This window comes from Bos javanicus, chromosome 2, assembly GCF_032452875.1.
Source record: "Bos javanicus breed banteng chromosome 2, ARS-OSU_banteng_1.0, whole genome shotgun sequence".
Classification (NCBI taxonomy): Eukaryota; Metazoa; Chordata; class Mammalia; order Artiodactyla; family Bovidae; genus Bos; species Bos javanicus.
The window spans coordinates 46,810,948-46,817,777 of NC_083869.1; the positions used below are offsets into that span (position 1 = coordinate 46,810,948).

Sequence of the window (6,830 nt, forward strand, 5' to 3'; positions counted from 1 at the left end):
TCTGGGGCAGGTGGAAGACTAACCATACGAAGAACAAGACCAGGTCAAAGGTCTTCCTGTGAGAGAGGCTTCCTCACCCTGCCTGATGAAACCTTCAGTGTTTGTCCCGACTTTCAAAGCACAGAAAAGTGCCCAGCTCCACACAGGCCCAGGATCCTGTCAGCTCTGTGATTAGAGACCAGATCACTGAATTGTGGGCAGATGACCTCAGCTGCTGACTGAATCTGTCAGGTTCACTTTTTGGTGTCTTCGAATTCTTTTGTGAATAGCCAGTCTCTCCTTCCTTCCCTCCTGTCTGGTTTGCATCACTGACAAATTCCACTTTTCCTCTCTTGAAAAAGACATTCTTCCTGGGCCCTGCCCCTGTGGAACAACATAAACCACTTGGAGATGAGCTGGAATGCAGCCTTCATCATAAAACAATGGTAAGTGGTTGAGATAAAGCACCCAATAAAGCAGCTGGAAGGAGAAAAGGCAGAACGAATGTGTGCTTTCTTCTGCAGCGGAACACCGCATCCATCAGCTGAAAAGGAAATCTGGGACCTGGCTTCAGGTTTTCATTAAAATGCAATAGGGCATCCGGAAGTCGGATTTGGACCAACAACAATGAGATATTTTTCTTATAGTTCCTTTCCTCTGAACAGACTTGCTATGGGCTTTAAAGCCCTCTCTATGACCAAATTGGGTGAAGTTGCTTTTTCCTCCTCTCTTTGATTGAACCTGGAGCTTTGGGTAGGGCAGTGAAGTAAGCAGAAATGAAATTGCCAAACTTATGGTTCTCAAGTAAATGAGATTTTCTCTAATGCTTACCAACTGTCACCAGGTCAGATGGATTTTTCTGCTTGAAGTCCCTGGATGCATTAATTTCTCTGCCGTCTTCGTGTATCCTTCTGGAAGCAACCCCAGCAGTCAGAAAAACATAAGAATAAAATGCATAGCACAACTGGTGCACAAAAGGACAGTAAAGAATAAAAAGTGAGGCGAGGGCAAGAAGAAAGTCTTCAGACAAGCATGTCATTCGCTTGGTTTTTGACTCAGAGGGTAATTCACACAGAGCTCGACTCAGACCTACCAGGAAATGGCATAATGTTCTGGGGTTGGGTCGGCTGAACTAGAAATCCTGAAAGACAATGGCATGTCCTCTTTCCTTCATTCATCTAGTGTGGTGACTTAAAAAAAAAAAAAAAAAAACTTCCTGAAGCAAAGAAACCACAATATATATAACAGCTGACAGTGACCTCTCACTGACTGAGCTGGAGTCTCGTGAGCAGGGGGCCTCCTCTCCCCATGGAGAAGCCCATACAGGCTTCCAAAAAGGTATGGGGTTGAAGGCATGAAAGACACCATTCTAGAGGATGTTAGTAATCCAGGAAGTGGCAACACAGGATCTCATTTTTTTGAATACAGATGACTGACATCTAAGTTTGGAGACCAAGGAGACATCCTCTGTAAGGCAGTCATGTACACTTTCTTACTCATTTTGGTTTCTTGAGCTAAAAATTAGTACCACTTTTAATAAATACCACAAGTCTTTATTACCTGCCGTCTAACTGCCATCATTTTCCTTCCTTCCTTCCTTCCTTCCTTTCAACATTTATTGAATGCCTCTAGTGTCCAAGGTGCAAGGCACTAGCTGGTTATTAAAAATATAAATAAGGACAGCATTAGTAGCAGTATTAGTAGCAGGTAGTATTAGTAGCAATAGTAGTAATAACTATAGCAAACACTTCTATAGCATTTGTTTGGTGCCAGGCACTACTCTAAGATTTTCAAATGTATTAAGTCATTCAATCATCTAAACAACATTCTAGGAAAGATGTGTATTCTTTCCAATTTACAGATGGGGAAACTGAGACACATAAAGATTAAGTAAACTGGCAGAGATCATATATCTAACAAGTGGCAGAGCAGAGACTTGAACCCAGGCAGTCTGGCTCCTGAATCTGTGCTTTAGGTATGATTGCTGCATGTGCACTATCTTTGGGATTTATTGTCTATGCTACAATATGGAAGTTTCTGCTCCTAGAGCTTTCAAAGTCTATCTCCTTTCTGGAACTTATAAAAAGACCGTGGGCATTGTATACACGAGAAAGGCTAATGACATTCAGGGACAACTGAAGGACAGTTGGAGATTCTCGACTACCAGGAGAGAAGAGAGGGTCATGGGAGGAGATCATGGAAGGATTGTGCCTTGCCAGTTAGGCAGGCAGGGGCTTTGGAGCATTGAGATTCAAGCTATTACTACAAATGTGACACACATATAACCATCCCTGTGTGAAGCGCAGGACTTACAAATTGCATATATAACATTTTGAATTTTAATCCAAATCAATGTGCAGTCTCTGTTATTTGAAAAGGAATGATGGCAGAGTTATATTTCAGTAGATAGATCTTTGGGGCCTCTGTAATTCATACTCTTCCATCTTTCTTAAGTTGCCAAACATTTATTAAACATTGCCATTCTTTACTTTGTCTTCCTCCTAAACAACCACTAAATTATCTTGGGTACATGAGCCAGTTAAGGGTTACTGCAGGCCCAGAGAATAACAGGTCTCAGTATATTCCATGTTCCTGTTCAAACTTTTGCATATCTAATAAAAAGGGACAATTGCAGCTGATATCATCATCTCCTTCTTTCTTCCTGACATGAATGTGGAAGGGTTGTCTGGAGCAGTAGCAGCCATCTTGTAAAGAGGAGGAAATAACTATGAGGACAAAAAGAATACAAATAAATTAGATCCAAGTGGCATTTCTGAGCAGTTAAAAAGAACAATGGTTCTACATCAAGCTTTCTTGTTATGGTAGATGCTACTGATATTTAGGCCACTGTTGAGTAATCTGTTCTTACAGCTAAACACCTTCTTAGCTAATACACAGGAATCATGGGAAACCCATAGCTGCTTTACCTTTCATTTCTCAATAAGAATCTGTTTTTTTAAGACAATAGCATGTACTTATATAATGAGCCAATATTTTTTATTCCAGAATGACCTTGACATGTCTCTTCACAGAAATTAATGTTGCCATCACAGCTGACATACATTTGGCAAGAACAATAAGTCTGCTTCCATTCTTATCTAGTTTAGATTCTATGATCATCATTACAGTCAGCTTTGAAATGACCTTCCTCTCTAAGCCCCACTCCACTCTCATATTCAATTGACAAAACCCCAACTATATGCTTGGAGAAATCCAAGCATCCCCATCTCCTTGTGGGCAGCCAAGTTACTAAATGTAGACTGGTATCACGTTAGGTTCATACTTAAAAATCTCAAAAGGGCCCTCAACTCTGCACCCAAATTTAACTACATTTCTTTAGGGCTTACTTTTCCCCTCTCAGAGATGGCTTTTATGCCCTCTTCTCTCTTCTCCACTTTCTCATTTAAAAGCGTATCCCTTTCTGCTCCACCCTTGCTACTCAAGATGGTCTTTGGGCCAGCAGCATCAACATCACCTGGGAAACTGTTAGAAATGCAAAATCTCAGCCTCCCCCTTGGCCTGCTGAATCAGTCTGCCATTTAACAAGCTTCCCTGGGTGGGGTGAGGGGTGTAACAGGCCCATGTCCACCAACATGTGAAGAGTACTGCTCTTGACTTTACCCCTTCTTAAGAAGTTTGTTCACTTTGTCATTCTCAGTCTCCTGAGTCTTCATTTACTTTTCCCTTAACTCCTTAATTCCTATCAGTAAATACCATCTAGTACTTCCTATCTAAGAAAATAACTCTCCAGTGCCCATGTTTTTTCCAATGACTACTCCCTTACCCCGCTTCCCTTTACCAAATCCTTGAATTAATTCTCCACATTTGCTGTCTCGACTTCCTCCTGTCCCATTCACTCTTGAACCCAATCTGACTTCTGCCTCTTCTATTCCACCCAAACAACCCTTGTGAAAGTCATTCATCACCTCCATATAGCAAAACTCAATGATCACTTTTCTGATCTCACCTTTGGGATCTCACAGCTGAGCTCTCCTTAATTTTCAGATACTCTTATACTCTCCTTCCAGAGCCTGCATTCTCCCGGATTTCCCCTTTAGCGGCTTCTCCATAGTCTTTTTTTTTTTTTTTTCTCCATAGTCTTTTTTGCTAACTTATCTTCCTTTGATGCTGAGTTCCTCAGTCTTGTCCAACTCTTTGTGACCCCGTGGACTGCAGCCTGCCAGGTTCCTCTGTCCATGGGATTCTCTAGGCAAGAATACTGCAGTGGGTAGCCATTTCCTTCTCCAGGGGATCTTCCCAACCCAGGGAGTGAACCCAGGTCTCCTGCATTGCAGGCAGATTCCTTACCATGTGAGCCACCAGGAAAGTCACCTCTCTTCCTTTACCTCACCATTAATTATTGCAGTTTCTAAGACTTAATCCTGGGTCTCTTCTCTACCTTGTCCTCAGGTGTACTCATCCCATTTCATGGCTACAATATCACCAAATGCTAATGCTTCCCAAATAATCTTCAGGCTCTGAAACCCTTCCTAGTATATCTCCATATTGATCTCAAAATTGTCCTCCTTAAAACTGAGATTTTAATTCCTCTCCTGCCTCTCAAGGGCTTCACTGGTGGCTCATTCAGTAAAGAATCTGCCTGCAATGCAGGAGACCTGTGTTCAGTCCCTGGGTTGGGAAGATCCCCTGGAGGAGGGCATGCAACCCACTCCAGTATTCTTGCCTGGAGAATCCCCATGGACAGAGGAGCCTGGTGGGTTACAGTCCATGGGGTCGCAAAGAGTCAAACACGACTGAGTGACTAAGCACAGTAAGATCAGATCAGATCAGATCAGTCGCTCAGTCGTGTCCGACTCTTTGCGACCCCATGAATTGCAGCACACCAGGCCTCCCTGTCCATCACCAACTCCCAGAGTTCACTGAGACTCACGTCCATCAAGTCAGTGATGCCATCCAGCCATCTCATCCTCTGTCGTCCCTTTCTCCTCCTGCCCCCAATCCCTCCCAGCATCAGAGTCCTTTCCAATGAGTCAACTCTTCACATGAGGTGGCCAAAGTACTGGAGTTTCAGCTTTAGCATCATTCCTTCCAAAGAAATCCCAGGGCTGATCTCCTTCAGAATGGATTGGTTGGATCTCCTTGCAGTCCAAGGGACTCTCAAGAGTCTTCTCCAACACCACACTTCAAAAGCATCAATTCTTCGGCGCTCAGCCTTCTTCACAGTCCAACTCTCACATCCATACATGACCATAGGAAAAACCATAGCCTTGACTAGATGGACCTTTGTTGGCAAAGTAATGTCTCTGCTTTTGAATATGCTATCTAAGTTGGTCATAACTTTCCTTCCAAGGAGTAAGCGTCTTTTAATTTCATGGCTGCAATCACCATCTGCAGTGATTTTTGAGCCCAGAAAAATAAAGTCTAACACTATTTCCACTGTTTCCCCATCTATTTCCCATGAAGTGATGGGACTGGTTGCCATGATCTTCATTTTCTGAATGTTGAGCTTTAAGCCAAATTTTTCACTCTCCACTTTCACTTTCATCAAGAGGCTTTTTAGTTCCTCTTCACTTTCTGCTATCAGGGTGGTGTCATCTGCATAACAACCTCTCAAAAACCTTTCCTCCCCTAGTTTTCTCCATCTTGATATATGATACCACTATCCATCTGATGATGTAAGCCAGAGACTTAGGAATCATTCTTGATGCCTCTTTTCCTCACCCCTACAACATTTATGTCAGTAAAACTACCTGAGGCTCAACCCTGTTTTTGGAGGTAAGCCTCCAAAATACATCTCACATTAGTCTTTATCTCTCTATTTCAACACCCTACCTGAACCTCCATCATCTTTCACTTGAACCATTGCAAAAGCCTCTTAACCAGACTCCCTTCTTTACCATCTTGCCTCCTCTAATCTGTTCTCCATACAGAAACCAAACTAGTCTTTTGTTTTTTATTTACTTATTTATTTGGCTGCACTGGATCTTAGTTGTGTCATGCAGGAGTTTTTTTTTTTTTTTTTTTTAAGCTGTATACATCATGAGAAATGTTGGACTGGATGAAGCACAAGCTGGCATCAAGATTGCCGGGAGAAGCATCAATAACCTCAGATACACAGATGACACCACCCTTATGGCAGAAAGCAAAGAACTAAAGAGCCTCTTGATGAAAGTGAAAGAGGAGAGTGAAAAAGTTGGCTTAAAGCTCAACATTCAGAAAACTAAGATCATGGCATCTGGTCCCATCACTTCATGGGAAACAGATGGGGAAACAGTGGAAACCATAACAGACTTTATTATCTTGGGCTCTAAAATCATTGCTGATGGTGACTGCAGCCATGAAATTAAAAGATGCTTGCTCCTTGGAAGAAAAGTTATGACAAACCTAGACAGCATATTAAAAAACAGAAACATTACTTTGCCAACAAAGGTCCATCTAGTCAAAGCTATGGTTTTTCCAGTAGTCATGTATGGATGTGAGACTTGAACTATAAAGAAAGCTGAGTACTAAAGAATTGATGTTTTTGAACTGTGGTTTTGGAGAGGACTCTTGAGAGACCCTTGGACAGCAAGGAGATCCAACCAGTCCATCCTAAAGGAAATCAGTCCTGAATATTCATTGGAAGGACTGATGCTGAAGCTGAAACTCCAATACTTTGGCCACCTGATGTGAAGAACTGACTCATTTGGAAAGACCCTGATGCTGGGAAAGATTAGAGGTGGGAGAAGGGACGACAGAGGATGAGATGGTTGGATAGCATCACTAACTCAATGGACATGAGTTTGAGTATGCTCCAAGAGTTGGTGATGGACAGGGGAGCCTGGCGTGCTGCAGTCATGGGTCGCAAAGAGTCGGACATGAGTGAGCGACTGAGCTGAACTGAACTGATG

At 42.5% G+C, this 6,830-nt stretch overlaps 1 long non-coding RNA gene across 1 annotated transcript in view; it reads left to right on the plus strand.

The window, feature by feature from the left end:
• LOC133260194 (uncharacterized) overlaps nucleotides 1–4,221 on the plus strand; it is a 29,874-nt gene extending 25,653 nt beyond the window's left edge. The window contains exons 2-3 of the long non-coding RNA XR_009740678.1: nucleotides 342–425; nucleotides 2,986–4,221. This is a non-coding gene — a long non-coding RNA (uncharacterized LOC133260194). The remainder of the gene's footprint in view (nucleotides 1–341; nucleotides 426–2,985) is intronic.
• The last annotated feature ends 2,609 nt before the right edge of the window (nucleotides 4,222–6,830 follow it).